Consider the following 17,309-nt stretch of genomic DNA (forward strand, 5'->3'; position numbering starts at 1 on the left):
TCATTTTTACCAGGCATGTATTTATTAGATATAATAAGAGAGCACATGGGTCCTGGCATGTTTTCAATACAGAGACAGTTCTTCTATATCTGCAATGTGTGGTACAGGGCATACTCTGGCACAGCAAATTCAGGTTTGACTCAGATGCGTATGAAAGGTTGACAGTCTGTTGCAACCCAGACCTAACAGCAGTGTGACAGATGTTTCTTTGAGAAGACTGGAATGAGAGAAAAGTGAGTGCTTGAGAAACAATTGACAGGTCACTGTGGTGAGTTTCTCTCTTTTTCAGAGTTACAGGGCCAATACAAGTTGTCAGCCTAAGCAGTATGGTAATATACACCACTAAAGCACTTATTGGCCTCTGTTTTTGGTTCTTCATTACACTGTGCCTCTGATTCCTCTAGAGTACGGATGTAGTAGTGTGGTGTTTGTTATTGTAACTGACTTATACAGCTTTGCATATTAAAATATATAAGGTATATGCAGTGCTTTTTTCTAAAAAAATATATATTTAGGGGCACTCTCATTTTGATTCAAGAAAATCACCATTGGTCCATAAAGGACTGATCTGCTGGGAGCCTGAAGGGCCCTGCCCTGCCTCTCTCCACCTGGCTTGGGGCAGGGCCTGACAGGCTCCATAAAGCAGTGTTTCCCAACCACTGTTCCGCGGCACACTAGTGTGCCGCGAGATGTTGCCTGGTGTGCCGCGAGATGTTGCCTGGAGGGAGGTGGGCGAGTCGGGCGGCGAGAGGCGGGGCGGCGGCAGCGAGGAGAGGCCGCCCAGCGCGGGCTCTCGCCGTCTGCCTGCCTGGCTGCCTGTGAGCTCGGCGGGCAGCGCCTCCGTCCGCAGCGCCCGCCTCGCGGCTCTCATTCCCTGCCCCTGCCAAAGCTCACCCAGCCAAGCCGCGCTCTCCTTCCTGCCTCGCTTTGCTGCCTCCTCCCCCCCACCCCCAAAGCTTGGAGGTTCCCCGGCAAGGGGGAGGGAAAAAAATTGAAACTTACACTTTCGTGCGTCCCTCCCGGCGTGACGCTGCGCGCTGACGTCACGGGGCTGTAATGGTGGTGTGCCTCGAGATTTTTTTCATCAAACAAGTGTGCCTTTGCCCAAAAAAGGTTGGGAAACACTGCCATAAAGCAGTGTTTCCCAACCGGTGTTCCGCGGCACACTAGTGTGCCGTGAGACGTTGCCTGGTGTGCCGTGGGAGGGAGGCGGGCGAGTCGGGCGGCGAGAGGCGGGGTGGCGGCGGCGAGGAGAGGCCGCCCAGCGCGGGGCTCTCGCCGTCTGCCTGCCTGGCTGCCTGCGTGGCGCTGACGTCACGGGGCTGTAACGTGCCCCACATAGGCACACGCGGGGCGACGAGCGAGCTGCCTCCCACATCCCATCGCCGGCTCTGCACCAGGCGGTAGAGCTCGGCGAAGTCGCCGCGCTGGAAGGCCAGCAGCGCGCGCGCCTTGGCCAGGCTCTCGCCCGCCTGCGCCTCCAGGCACGGCGCCTCGGCGTCGGGCGGCAGCGAGCCCAGGAAGCGGCCCAGCCGGCCAGGGTCGCCCGCCTGCAGCAGCGCCTCGCACACGCACGAGACCTGCTCCGCCGAGAAGCGCGGCGAGCGCGGAGGATCGGGCGTGGCGGAGGCCAGCCCCGCGCTTGGAGAGGACGCAGCAGCCGTTGCCAAACCCGATCCTCCTCCTCCTCCTCCGCCGCCGTCCTCTGGCTCTCGGCCGGGAGGAGCCTGCGGCGACGGGGCGGGCGCCGAAGTTGGCAGAAGTTGGCGCGCCTCCTCGGTAGCGTCTTTGTCCTCCTCCTGCTGCCTCTGCTCTCCTCCAGCGGCGGGGGCGCGCCGCCCTCCCCGGCCGGGGGGCTTGGCGGTGCCCGCGGGGAAGGAGGCCATGTTCGCGGCGCGCGGGATCGCGGCCACCCTCGCCCGCCTCCGGCCCGCTCCCCTCCCCCTGCGCGCTGCCCTAGCCGTGCGGGTCTCCTCCCCCTGCGCCGCCGTCCCCTTTCCACATCCTAGGAGCCGCGGTCCGCCTACCGCCCCCGGGCCGCGGCGCGGCTCCCAGCCCGGGCTGGCCTCCGCCTCCTGGGACGCGCGCCCACCCCCGTGGCCCCCTAAACTTTGGAGCAACTCTCCAGACGCTTCTCCCCCGCCTCGGTCTCCCTCCTTTCCACTTCTCTTCCCCCCTTCCTTCCCTCTTTCTTTCTCTTTCTCTCCCACCCGCCTTTCCTTCTATTAACTTTCCTTTCCCCTCCCTTCGTCCTTCCTACTTTTACTCCTGGGCTCCCCCCCCTTTGCGCAGCCACAAATCAATCTCTCTCTCTTTTTCCCCCTCTCTCTCTTCTTTGCTCAGACGCAAAAAGCGCCGCTTTTTGGAAATCCAGACTGCTGTCCCCGCTGAAACGATACTTTAAAAAAGGAAGAACCCACTGGCTCTTATTTCTGTTTAAAGCAGTAGATCCCGAACTCTTTTGGCCCACTGCCCCCTTGGTTCCACATCCCCCAGTGTCCCCTATGCTTACTCTATAGAAAGCATTACAGGGGTTAACGCGGCTCGCTAAGGAAGATATTAATAGAATTCTGCATTTGGGGGGAGACCCTAACAGTCATAACCATTACCTTCTATGCTGTTACTATTTTTTTATTTTTTTTTACATAAGTAAAAAGTGACCTTTCCCCATCTGGCATGGTGGTGTGCCTCGAGATTTTTTTCATGAAACAAGTGTGCCTTTGCCCAAAAAAGGTTGGGAAACACTGCCATAAAGGACTGCTGCTGCTGCTCAAAAGAGAGGGCTCCTTTTTAAATTGTTTTTATTTTTATCTATGTCATTTTAAATTGTTATTGATATTAATGTTTTATTTTTAGTTTTAGATTTTATGATTTCTGTGGAAATTTTCCCCATTTGGTTGTGTACCTTTTGATGTGTTTTATTTATTGTTTATGACTTTTGTTATGTTGGTAATTATGTAAATCTTGTCATATTGTAAGCCGCCTCGAGCATTGTTTTAACTATGGAAAGGCGGCATACAAATAAAATGATGATAATGACCATTTTATAGTTCAAATTGGGAAACATAAATACAGTAAATGGACAAAAGTACAAAGATGCACAAAATGTTTAGGGGTATGCGTCCCCCTGCATCCCCCCAGAAAAAGCACTGGGTACGTGTTAGGTATGGAGATACTTGTAAAACATGGTGAGGTGAGTGTAAAGCAGAGATGAGAGAGGGATGTTGGAGTGTGTTGTGTGCTGATTGGCTGAGGGTGAAGTGTGACAGAACAGGTGTGTGGAGAGAGCAAAAGACAGTTTGCTTTGGAGTGAGTGAGAGAAGGGTGGCTGGTGTGGATGTTCAGGAGTAAGGAATAGAGTAGGCAGGATAGGATTAGGGATATAGTTATCAGTGCATGTCAGAATACACAGTATCCTAACACAGTTATTAGAAACCAATCATATACGAAACTACTATATTTAGTTTTTGTTATAGTAATTTTGTTGTTCCTACCATGTATCATATTTGGCAAATCTATCAGGGCTGTGACAGAGTAAACAAGACGTATTGGTGTTTATATGGTGACAGTGGGATACCAATAATTAAGAGATTGTTTGAACTATTGGAAGGCTAGACCTGATAACCTTAGGAGGCAAATAAGAACCCAGAAGGGTTGAAAGAACATTTACCAAGCAAAAGGGATTGGTGATTTGAAATAAAGTTCCCCCCTACTCATAAGACTTGGGCCAGGGAGGGTATGACAAAGTAAAATTAGATTCAGTATGCATTTAAAGCCAAATCTATCAGATGTGCGCTTTCTGAAACAATTTGTAAACCAAAACACAGCTATCCTTGCTAATTCACATTTATCTGAATTTTGTGATGCAGTTCTCCAACTAAACAATGTTTACTAGACTGCATATATTAGGGAACATTGCTTGCAAAACGTGTTCATTAGTTCATTCAGCTTTATTATTTTAATGGGCTCTATTTGCTTTCGATATAGAAAGTTGTTCTTTGTTTTCAGACATGGATAAGATTGCCATATTTCAAAAAGTGAAAATCTGGACAGATTTTTGTTGGGCTTTTTAAACTTTTGCCCAAAGTTGTTGAGTAAAGAAATTGGAAAATCAGCAAAAACGATACTGCCGACATTGGCTCTGCCATACGTCTGGATTTTCCCTGATATTTAGCTGATTTCCTCCCAGATACTGTTAGAATTACTGATCTATGATTGCAGTCATGTGATTTTTGTCTTTCACATGTTGGTATGTGTTTTGACTCCACAGAGTGGGAAATGACGAAGACAGGATGTTTGTGTTACTGTGTTCTGTGAAGTGGGACTATTGTCCTTTGTTCTTTTCTCTTTGCTGTCTGATGCTAGAGAGAGAGGCAGCTATGTTGCAGTGCTTCATGTGTGTTTATATGTAAATAAAGTAGATTAGCCAAAATGCTGAGGTCTGTCACGTGCATGATGCACAAACTCTGCGGATCCCTATGTGTGCCGGTGTCAGTTGGCATCGGTCGCTGTGATGTTTGGGCTGAAGAAAGCTTATGAAGCTCCCGAACGATCGACCAGGAGGGAGGGAACATGCCAGTCGGACATGTGTCTCTGCCAGGGTCCTACTCAAGTGTAGGCTGAACTCCTGACAGATACTGCTTGCAGTTGCAGTATTCTGGATATGTCTGGGAAATTCTGGACATATGGCAACAATAGATTTATTGTGTGTACATGTGTAGATATACATTTGTGAGAGTTTTGCTTTGTTCTGCTCAGTTTTGTCCCCCCCTTACTTTATACAATAATATAAAGGTAAAAGTAAACGGACCCCTGACCGTTAGGTCCAGTTGCGGACAACTTTGGGGTTGCAGTGCTCATCTCGCTCTTTAGGCCGAGGGAGCCAGTGTTTGTTCACAGACAGCTTCCGGGCCATGTGGCCAGCATGACTAAGCTGCTTCTGACGAACCAGAGCAGCGCACGGAAACACCGTTTACCTTCCCACCGGAGCGGTACCTAGCTTTTGAACTGCTAGGTTGGCAGGAGCACCCAGTCGTGGGGATTCGAACCGTCGACCTTCTGATTGGCAAGCCCTAGGCTCAGTGGTTCAGCGCCACCTGCATCCTATACAATTATATATATATGTGTGTGTGTGTAAATGTATAGATAGATAGATAGATAGATAGATAGATAGATAGATAGATATAGATATAGGTATTGCATTGATCTCGGCCCTGAATGGGAAGCCTGGACTTTGAAAGTCATCTAATCTTCCTTGCTGTTTTATACTGTATTGTTTTAATTAGTGTTTTTATAGTTGATTTGATTTTGTGTGGAGTGCCCTACCTGGGTGGATGGAGCAGCCAAGTAATTTCGTTGTCCCCGAGAGGGGGCAATGACAATAAAGATATTATTATTATTATTATTATTATTATTATTATTATTATTATTATACACCACTTATCGCTCCTGCTTTTAGTCACCTTGCCCTAAACCAAAGGAAACTCTTTTTCAATGCTAATTGCCATACAAGGGGGCTATTTTCACAGATACTATGTCAGGGGAGGAGAGGCTTAGATCCTCACACCCTCCTGCCCATGTCATTTCTTAAAAACCCAACATGACTGCTAATTATTTCATTAATATAACATGTTGTTAGGCCCTAAGAATGGATCCTCACTGGGTTGTCACTGTTCCCTCTGTTGCTGGACTGGGGCCTGGGGCAGAGGAAAGATAGGGGCAATGGCAAATGATGGCTTGAAATAGGCAGTGGTTTATTCTTAGCTGGGAAGGCTGATATATTGCTGCAACTGCTCAGCCACTGATGGCTAAGCTGGCAGTCCTCCCTACCCACCCCCCGTGGCTGACGGTCTTACATGCCTCTGTGGAGGATGGGGGCTGCCTTACAATTTGAGTCATATTGAAGTGCGGTGGTGAAATGCAGGCAGTCATAGGAAATGTTAGCTCTTGTCTCCAGCTTGCAGAGCTACTTTTTAATAATATAGGCATATTGGTACAGCCATCTGTTTTTATCCTTACATCCGCAATTGGTTTATGAAAGCACAAATATGCAGCATATTCATGTACAGTAATATTTTTCTTAATGTCATCCTGTCTTGCTGCTTGAGAGCCGTATATGCTGTAATTATTTTTAACATTACATGTTAATGTTATGTGACTATTAAGACACCAACCACAATACTTTAAAGAAGTATACTATGTCTTTTCAGAATATTAATGAAACCTACTTGGCAAATGGCCTAGACGGCCCTCTATAAATAGAGCTGTATTTATTGCTACAAAGAGGAAATGGGAGAAGTCCTAAAGTGGCCAATAAATGTGTAAAATAATTTGATGCCATGCTGAAAGAGCAGTGATGCTGCTGGAACATTTTTACTGAGATTTACCACAATCCAACTGTGGCTTTAATTAACTGAACTTATTGTGCCACCCTTATGCCTCCATAATCTTTATACCTCACCAGCCCACTGTTTCTTCTGCTACGTAATATGTAGGGTTTATAGCAGGAAAGCTGAAACTGCCTGCAATTCTGCTTGGGTATCTGGTATATCTGAAGTACTATGGTCCTTCATTCACAAAAGCTTCATTTCCTTCGCCATCTTAAAATGCCTTTCTCAGATAACTGTTCACCTTTGGGTTGGGGCTACTTAGGGTAGGAGTCAGAGTAGTGTTGCAGACACAATCTGGTTTTCTTTTCCTCTGCCTCCAAGCATTGCTTCTCTGGACGTTTATGGCATTTTCTTTATACTTCGAGCCAGAAATGGTCATATATGGTCATAACGTAACAGTATATTTATGATGCTTGTGTACACTAACTGTCCTTCAGTTAAAAGTTAGGAAGAACTTTCTGGCAGAGCTGTTTGACAGTGGAAGGTAGTGGACTCTGCTTCCATGGAGATTTTGATGGCCATCTGTCAGGGATTCTTTAGCTGCAATTCCTGCATTGCGGAGGGTTTGAATAGATGATCATTGGGGACCCTCCTAAATCAATGATTCCATGTCTACCTGTATGGACACATATCCTTAAGGAGACCCAACATCATTGGACAACATTCCTAGGTAGTTGTTTGGGTCCTAGAACCCTGGTTGGCTCAACCACCAATGTGACACCTGCCCTGGTCCATCCCTAAACATTTATTTATTGGGTTGAGTACTGAGCAGCAAATCTCACCCCACCCTGCCATATGCAGTTGAGAGGCACAGATCTTACTGTAGTTAATGCTAAGAAAGTTTCCCATTTTCACCAGTATCTGAAGCAAACATTCATCTATGGTTTCAGTTCCTTTCTAAAACAGAATTAGGGGGAGTGTTAACTGCAGCTTAATCCAGCGCTAGCATTTCTTTCAGTGCATGGTGGGGATTTGCTCCTGAGAGGAGAAGGGGTGTGAGACAGGAGCACACTTTCTGGAGTTCTGGCTCCTCATCTCTGAGCTGCAGTGAAGAGGCAGCCAGCAGCCTGCCCGCAACACTGCAGTACCTTGCTTTATAGAGTTGCTGCTGTGAGGATAAAAATGAAATAATGCCACGTATGCTGCACTAAGCTCCTTGGAGAGAGAAAAAACGACAACTGGATACACAAATGGTAAATACCTCACTAGAGTCAGATTATATTATTGTGTTTGTGTTTAAGTGATACAAGTTCAAATATAATGACTGAAACAGTTATTACAGATCCACAGTCATGCATAGTTCTTTGCATCCTGGGATTTCCTTTGTCCTTTCGCTGTGTTCCCCTAGTATATCCTGGGTTTTGTCTAACCCCTTCCCCACAATTGCAGGCCTAAGTTTTCTATTTGAACAACTCATTATGCAATGTCTGGATATCCCACCTAAGCCTTAAATAATAATAGTATCTGCAACTGCAGTCTTAGGGCTCATCATTCACACTTCCCTTTGTCCCACAATTTCTTCCATTTGCCTCGTGATTTCTAAGCATGGGTCCAAGAGATTTTCCTTTCATCCCACTACTTTCCCCAGGAAACCCCACTGTTTATTGCTGAATCAGAACAAACACCAATCCACAGACAACCTTGGGTTTTCCCGGTGAAAGTGGTGGGATGAAATAACAACCTTTGGACAACCCCTTATACCAAATTACCTCTCAGTGTGTCCCTTTGAACTCTTACTTGTGAATAAACATATATAAGCTTGTGCTGTAAACCTTCATTTATAGATGCACAATATTTCATTTCCATCCCAAAGCCATCAATGGTTGTTTGGGATGTTGCTGTTTTTGCAGTTTCTTTCTATGCTTTGTTCCTAGCCCTTATTGAACTTTGAATTGTCGAGCCTCCTCTAGTTTGTACACATATTGATTCATGTCTCCAGCAAGCATAATTATGTAAGCTGGCAAAAATGCAAAATTCTTCTCTACAAAAGCTATCACTTGGAAGCAATGTGATCCTGCAAAATTATTCATCCAATATGTTGGTTTCTAGGTAATGCAGAGTTTCAAACATCTGTTTGTGTTATTATGGATTTTTGGAGCTGAAAGCACCTCAATTTCCTGTATATTATATTTGCTTGCATTCCACTAAATGTCAGGTATCCATTTGGTTTTCTTCTCTAGATCTTGATGTCATGATTAAAGAGTCATGCATGTTGTTCATCAAAGTAATTGAAATGATCACAATTTTATTCCATTTTGAATCTCCTGATGTGTGCAGAGTGCTGCTAGACAGAGTTTCTGTCCAAAACTATTTTCTACACATACTGAGTACTGAACAAGGGCAGAAATAATAGGGTAAAGTGGAGAGTCAGTGAACTACTAACCATCTGCCTTAAAATTGGCAAAACAGATGTTAGTGCTTCAAACAATGTCAACATTTTCTTAAGTGCCATTTCCAGCCTTTCAATAAGGATATTAATTAAAGGTACATACCATAGTCTTGAGATTAGTGCTATTAAAGTGGAAATGACATTTTGAAAAAGCAGGAAAAATGTTTTACTGCTATTTTTATGGCTGTTATTACAATCCTACACACACTGATTGGAAGTCAGTTCAGCTGAAATCAGTGCAACTTTCTGCCAGTATAGCATATTTAGGACTGGGAAATACTATTCTGGTTTTATAATTGTTTTTGTTGTTTTCTTTTCCAATTTTCTATGGATCTATTTTATGTACACAGCTTAGAAATGCAAATAATTTAGTAATATAAACATGCCTTAAATATAGAAAGGTAAATAATTTTTGCGAAGACCATTTTGAGTATTAATGAAGGGAGCTGCTGTTTTAATTAGGGAGAAAAAATTTTTATACCTGTTGCTTACATCGCTTAACCATTTTCTTAATTTCCTTTCTAACACTGTTAAACTAAACACAAGGTAGGACGTGCTTAGAATCACGGAGCCTCGGGTTGGGGCCAGCAATAATGTGTGGTGGGTGGAAGAGAGGGGCACAATGAGGAATAAGAATCTTCATGAGGGTGCCCTTTTCTTGCAGAGGACAGATTGCTGTGCATTGCAGAGAGTTGCCCTAGGTGACTCTTGGGGCACCTTCCAACTCTACAATTCTATGACTCAGAAGACAGTCTTCTATTGGGAGGCATTCTCTATTTAAAAGACTGTCTGTCCGTGTCAAGTTTAGCCAACAAGAACCTTCCGTGCAGGACTGCTGATGGCAGTTGTGTGTGCACAGTACTGAGAAGCATGGCGTAGAATGCAGGAGAGATTAGAAGTACTGATAGCACCTTCTGCATCCTCAGTTGGTCAACCCTCTTATTTGAGAATTCCACACCTGTCCAACTTCTTGTTCCTGGGCTCTCTTTTACAAGAACCAAAAATCTTTTAAGGAAGGAATTAAAATAGTGGTGACCCAGATGCTCAGATTCTCCAATTCCATGCCCCTTTTGCATCTTAATTGCTTTCTCGATTGAGGCATGCAACCTCAGGAACAGGTAAAGAAATGGTGGCCCTCCTGGTGAGAATAGTATCCACGTAGTCACCTGGCAATACATTTGCACCCATACTGTCAAAATGCAGTAGTCACAACTTCCATACTCAAGTACTTTACTTCCACACTGGCTGCACTGCCGACTCACTTTCAAACACCAATGGTTTTAATACCACTGTCATTTAAATGCAGAAGTGAAATACTCCATGGCAAGAGCAAACTGTTCATTTATTTAAAGGATTTCAAGGTGAAGTGCCCTCACAAGTTAGTGATGGAGAACCATTTTCACCCTGAGGGCTGCCTTCTGTTCTGGGCGCCACATGCCAGTGGTGGGTGAGACCAGAAGCAAATATTTCTGTGCACACTCACACAACCCTCTCTGTCCTCCATCCAGCCAAGCAAGAAGCATTATCAGATGAAGGGCAGACTTTTAGCCAGAGAAAAACATTCAAGGACAGTGCAGAGCAGGGCCAGTGAAGGATGTGGACTAGGGAGATTCTTAAGGGCCAGCAGCTTTCCTTCCAGCTTCCAGCTCACATAATAGAGTTTAAAGACTATCTATCTCTGAATTGATGGAGAGGTCCCACCCATTTGTCTTCTCACACAGAGTTCCCTTTCCTTTGTTCACTTAATGGTCCACCACCCAGGTGATCATCTCAACCCAGGAAGCTAGCCAAGCTTATATTTTAACACTTCCTGGAAGCAGGGGTTAGAAGCATCTCACCTACAGACTCCTCCACCCCCCAGCCACAACACCTTGTTGCAGGTTGGAGGGCAGTGCCTATATCAGCCCTGCAATGTAGTATATTTTTATATTTCAGGTGCGAGGTGCGGCTAATTAAATTGCCCTCAGACTGCCTCCCTGAGCAAACAAAGCATTCAATTCCATACAGAAGCCTCATGCTCTGTTGACTTGCATGCAGACTGGCTTTAAAATATTCAAAAACTAAAAATACATTTTCCATGTGATGCAAGATCTAAGGAGTCTTAGAGCCTAATGTTTATTTTCCAGCCCCCTCAGCCAGAGACACAGGAAGCACAAATATACCAGAGATACATTGCATCATTTTGTTGCAGAGCCCTCCTTGCCATTTATAATATTAGCTTTGAAAACTCTGGTGAAACCATTGCTTATTCAAGCATTACTACTTTTCTTCATATGTCCAGAAGCTTATATAATTTGTAGGAAATTCTGTTAATGAAAGATGTACGTAAAGCTTGACACTCCTTTAAAGTCCACAGCAAATTCACAAAAGGGTCTTATGATCATTTTCTGTCTCTCTCATATCCCTTTGTATCAGAATATTTGAATTCTTTTTTGTGCCGGAAAGTCTTTTCTTTAATTTCCCCATTTTGCATGATCCCTTTACAAAATCAGTGTATTTTAATGTATTATTTTCTTGTTGTTTTTGGAAGAGACAAGAAACAGAATGCTAGAAGTGCCATGGGTAAAGCTGAATAGCATTACTATTAGAGAGTTACCTCCTTTTATCAGAAAATACCAATTTTAAAAAATAAGGATGCCTTACAATAGAGTAGGACACAATAGCAAGCAGCCCAACGATCCATTCAGTTTGTTGTGTGAGCATTGTTTTCAATGAAAGCAAAAAGGAATAAACTAGGGACTACAAAAAAGAAGTCTTTAGTAAACAATAATGAAGGAAAATATTTAGATTGAAATTACATGTTTTAAAAGGTGTATTGTGACTTGGGAGTGTATTCTACTGCAGGAATGGCCTTTTATATTATTGGAACTCCCTTTATTCTTCAGACAATGTCCTGGGGAATAGACTGGAAATGCACCTTGCTGCATAACATGAGCTCCATAATAAAGCTGGTGCAATCTAGAAGTACAGGCTTTATAATTAATACAGTGGTGCCTCGCAAGACAAAATTAATTCGTTCCGCAAGTTTTTTCTTCTTGCGAGTTTTTCGTCTTGCGAAGCACGGTTTCCCATAGGAATGCATTGAAAATCAATCAATGCGTTCCTATGGAGACCGTCCGGGGACAGAGGGGAAGTGCCGCTCTGTTCCCTCTTTTGAAGCAAGGGGCTGCGGGGAGAAGATAGCTTCTCCCCGCCACCCCTTGCTTCAAAAGAGGTCCGGGGACAGCGGGGAAGACGCGCTGCGCTTCCCGCTGTCCCCGGACCTGGGGCTGCGGGGAGAAGATCGCTTCTCCCCGCCGCCCCTTGCTTCAAAAGAGGTCTGGGGACAGCGGGGAAGACGCGCCGCGCTTCCCGCTGTCCCCGGACCTGGGGCTGCGGGGAGAAGATCGCTTCTTCCCGCCGCCCCTTGCTTCAAAAGAGGTCCGGGGACAGCGGGGAAGACGCGCTGCGCTTCCCGCTGTCCCTGGACCTGGGGCTGCGGGGAGAAGATCGCTTCTCCCTGCCGCCCCTTGCTTCAAAAGAGGTCCGGGGACAGCGGGGAAGACCCGCTGTCCCCGGAGCTTGCAGGGCAAGCTTCGTTTTGCGAAGCAAGCCCATAGGGAAATTCGTCTTTCGAGGCAACTCGAAAACGAAAAAACCTTTCGTTTTGCGAGTTTTTCGTCACGCGAGGCGTTCGTCTTGCGGGGCACCACCGTAATTAACTCCACTCAGGTCCACCCGCATCCCATATATTCTGGTTGTGCTTTGAGGGGGCAGCACAGTTGGCAATGGAAGTCCCTTGCATATCTTGGCAGTGCCTGAAAGTAACCTTGCTGTGGATTCTATCCTTCACCATATTTGGGGCCAGGGAGGAATCTGCCTGCATAAAACTTGGGCTTGCCTGGAGGTTTTGGCTACCTCATAGCAACTGTCACAACTTTTGGCAGAAAATGCATTGGCCTGGATCCTTAATCTAAACTGGAACAAAGGTTTAGGGAACCCGGGGAAAGGGGTCCATAGAGAAAGTTTATCCTAAGACCCAGACAGAGGGGCTAATATACCATAAAACTCCCCAAGTAGAGACTTGGTGGGTTTGATCTGTGTCAAGGGGGAACCCACAACTGACCTTAATGGACCAATCAGCCAACAATCGGGCTTAGCTGAGGCCAGATACATACCTAATGCTTATGCCAAAGCCTACTTCCATCTGTAATCAATACAAGTTGTGGCCATTTCAATCCCAAGCTGTTGCCCTGTCCTTATAGGTACCCTCATGCCCCTGGTGAACCCAGGTTCACTACATCTGAGCCTGCAACCTACATTTTTGTTTTAGTTGTTTAATATTTCCATCCATCTCAGTATTATAGCTACAATACCCACAAAAGGGACACGGGTGTTGATGTGGTCAAAACTACCAAGCCTCTTGGGCTTCCCGATCAGAAGGTCGGCAGTTCGAATCGGTCTATGGGGTGAGCTCCCCCCATACCAGCGTGAGTAGATAAATAGGTATGACAGTGGCAGGAAGGTAAACAGCATTTCTTTGCACTTTGGCACTCATCACGGTATTCTGTTGCACCAGAAACAGTTTAGTCATGCTGGCCACATGACCTGGAAAAGCTGTCTGGAGATAAACGCTGGCTCCTTCAGCCTGAAAGCAGATATGAGCACTGCACCCCATAGTTTCAGTTTACTGGACTTAACCACCCAGGGGTCCTTTAGCTTATGTTAATCTTACAGTACCTACATTGTTAAATCTTATTATTATTCATTAAATTTCTGTCCTGCTCTTCCTCCTAAAGGCACCTAGGGTGGCAAACAACAAAACAGCTGAACAATACCAAAAACACAATTAAAACCATTTTTTAAAACTGAAAACCTTTTAAAATGTAGGGATTTGGTGCATCTCCCAGAGAAAGTGTGACTCATATTTTGTACCTTTTCTGTATTTTACCACTGGGAACCAGCTCCTGTGTGCCTTTTCTTTCCTTTTTTCTGTAAGTTATAATTTAATTCATTCAAATGCAGAATCTAGTGTTCTATAGCTGAGAACCATGTTGTACCCAATTGATTTTAACAACAGCAGTTTTTAAAATTAACAGTCATTATGCGAGCTATTTCCTTTCCTTGCTATTTTATTGGCTCTTTAGCTGGCTAATTCAATTACCTGGCATCCCTGTGTCTATTCAGATGTTGTCTGGTAAAAATGCATGCGTGTGCCTGCCTCAGCCACATTAGTTTTTCTCTTGCTAGGAAGTGGGGAAGTAATATACTTTGAAAGCATGGCCTTGCTGCTGTGGTCCTTTGATTTCAGAGTGACCTCAAATGCCTTTTCGGAAGAGGAAAACATATAATGCCTGCAAGGCAATATTGATGTGTGTCTCAAGGACAGCCCTCACCCATGCAGAAATTCATGGCCCAGGGGTATATTTTCTCAAAGGTGTAGAGTTTGGAAATGTACTACATCCATTCAGGTTTTGTGCAGAGGTTTACTCACCTAGAAACCATAAAGACATGCAGAAATAATTTGCAATGAAACAGCCTCTCATTAATATTTATGAAATTTTGTTCTACGGTCATTCTAAATAATTCTTTAATAGTACATAGCCAGAACACTGGACTCTGCCGAATCTTCTTTTATGGAATCTTCTTTTCCGAAATACCAGTCACCTTATTTTATTCCTTCTATCCTCATGTTTAGATTAGTTTTGCATCGATTTGCATAGATTGAGTACATAGGTGAATGATTCTGGGGGTCCTATTTTGTTTCTTTTGCGATATATTTGTGACATTTGTGATTTTTTAAAAAATATATTCTACTTGCATTCCATTTTGACGTGTCTTGATATATCTTGTATACGATTTGTTTTTGTGGATTTACTTGTTTTACTTATGTATATTGTTTAGAGAATTATGATTAGTAGTACTGTTTGATGTGGAATTCATAATGCATTTATTACATTTCTCCCTTTTCTGTTGGGTTTTGTAAACTTAAGAAATTTTTGTGGAAATGTAGCAGGATTTCATAGGGGTTCTAGGCAAAAAAAGGGGGCATTGCTGTTTGCCAACTAAACCTCCTGGAAATCATAATGGTCCTCTGTGATTTTACAATATATATGCTCAACTGGAAGTAGGGCCAACCCACCCATGAGGCAAGGTGAGACGATTGCCTCAAGTGGCAGAATCCACAGGGACAGCAGTTCTGGCTTCCAAGGAATGCATCACCAACTGCTGCTGTGGTGGCAGAAACAGCTATGGTGTGCTCCTTGGGAGGCTGGATCTGCCCCCATGCCACCTCTATGGTAGCCTCTTGGTGAATAGGAAGCGCTGGTGGTCTCCTCCCACCCTTGTCCCCAATGTAGGTCTTTCTTCTCCCATTGTTCCCAGTGTAGGATCTTCACTCACCTCTTCTGCCCTGGGTGCAGGGGTATGGGACACACACCATTTTGTGGTTTGCCTCAGGTGCCAAAATAGCTTGGGCCAGCACTGCCTGGTAGCACTGGTGGAGGAAGAGGAGTGCGGGGGGAGTGCACTGCCCCCGGCAGCGCGATCCCGCTGGGGTGCCATCGCGGCTGGGTGCCATGCCCCCAGGACGTGCGCCATGCCCCTGTGGGAGGTGCGCCAGTCCCGCCCCCGCCTGCTCTCCAACCCCCGTTGCCGGAGCATGAAGCTCTGCCACTGCCTGGTAGCTTCTCAACACAGAACTTCATTTGTGAACTGGGATAAAATGCTGAGCAATGCTGATTATTTGCAAGCATGCACACACTCAAATATTCATGAAAGTGGAGGGTTGCTAGAATTCATGCGAGCAGTTTAGAATTGGAAGTTTTTTGGAATGAAACTGATTTTTTTTTCTTTTGCCCTCTAATAAACTGTTAGAGGGTACTGTACATTTGCCTGTAACTAAAAGTTCTTCTTGCCTGTTTATAGCCACAAGGGTCTCTGTCTCTTTGGCTGCTAATAACTGGAGACAGATGCTTTACCTGAAGCTAATTTCTACAGCCAGCCCATGCAGTCAATCATATCATTTATATTATGGACAAATTATGCCTTTGACACTTGCTTATTCAAAACAGTCCATATAATTAGTGTACTTCTTTGTGATTGTTTTTTTATTTCATGTATTTTTAATTTGTTTTGCAATTATATAATATTCAAACATAAACGAGAGGAGCTGTGAAAAAGAAGAAGAAGAATTTGTGTCATTAACAGAAAGTTTTCCTTTTAACGTGTGGTTAGAACAGTTACAGTTTAATTTGTAGATGCATTTCAGTAATAACTTAACAAATAAAAGATTTAGTAAGAATGTAACAAATAAAATACGTGTTTGTGGAAGGGGATTGTTGGTTTTTTGGTTGTTGCTATTATGATCCTATTTTGTGTTTTCATTTTTTATTTTTATGCGATAAACCACCCTGTGATCTTTTGAGTGGTATATAAATTTAATAGTAAATAAATACATAACTATTCTTTTTGCTGTTAATATCTTCCAGGTTGTCATGCAATCTGCATGGGGAAAAGTAAAACCAATAAATTTATTTGCCGCAGTAATAAATCACTCCACTTCATAGTAGGAAAACCCCAGGAAACCATTCAATGGATAGCTATTTGATGTGCACAGGGGTATTCTACATGTCTGCCGCTTCTAGTTGGCTGTGCTTAATTGAGCACCTTTACAATAAAGTTCTGTTTGATGAGAAAAAATAATGTGACATTGCTAACCTCACAGCACAATCTTATCCATCTCTTTTTAGAAGTAATTTCCATTTTCAGTGGGAGTTACGTGTTCATAGGACCAGTTTTTTCCAAGACTCAAAGAGGCACAATATAACATCAAAAAGTAAAAATGCTAACTTAAGAATTGTATTTGGGGGTGCTGAAAAATTTGGTGGAGATATGCTACAGTATACCGCAATAATTGCTTGATTGCTTGTTAAACATAATTAAACCCTACTCTTTCAACATAGATTAATGTTCCAACGGCAGCTAGCATGATAAGACACAAAAAATATTATTATCATTCCAAATTAAAACAACAAAGTTAAACAGCAAAACAGATGGTGAAATCAAACTACTGTAAGCTGAAAGTGCTTCCTTCAGTAGTTATTGAAAGCCTGGGAGAACAGAAACATTTTTGCCTTACACCTGATGATAGTAATGAGGTCTCTAGGCAGGGCTTCTTGGACAAGATATTCCAAAAGCTTTCAATCTGTCAATTTTGGTTTCTCTCAGTTTCTCATTTTTCCAGTTTTAAGTTTATTTCTCACATTTCCACATCAAGAGTGTAAAGCACAAATATTAACTTGTTCCACAAGTCTGTAAACCAACTGACTTGGGAGCCAAGCCTACACTCCAAGTCTTCGTCCCTGGGTGGAGTCAGAGCCCAACCCAGTCCAATGAGCCTATGCAGGCAATGTAAATCTTCCCTTCAGGTGAGTACCAGTTGTACTAGCTCCCCCCCCCCGTATTATTTCCCTGATCAAAATGGACCCCCTGGTGCTGTTATTAGGCATTGTGTGTATTTGTGTACTTTGTTTCTGGTGGAACTAATAGTA

At 44.2% G+C, this 17,309-nt stretch overlaps 1 protein-coding gene across 5 annotated transcripts in view; it reads left to right on the forward strand.

Moving 5' to 3' along the window:
- CTNNA3 (catenin alpha 3) overlaps window positions 1-17,309 on the forward strand; it is a 559,480-nt gene that overhangs the window by 353,452 nt on the left and 188,719 nt on the right. The window lies entirely within an intron of this gene.

The sequence above is a fragment of the Podarcis bocagei genome, assembly GCF_964188305.1.
Source record: "Podarcis bocagei genome assembly, chromosome: 4".
In the NCBI taxonomy this organism is placed as follows: Eukaryota; Metazoa; Chordata; class Lepidosauria; order Squamata; family Lacertidae; genus Podarcis; species Podarcis bocagei.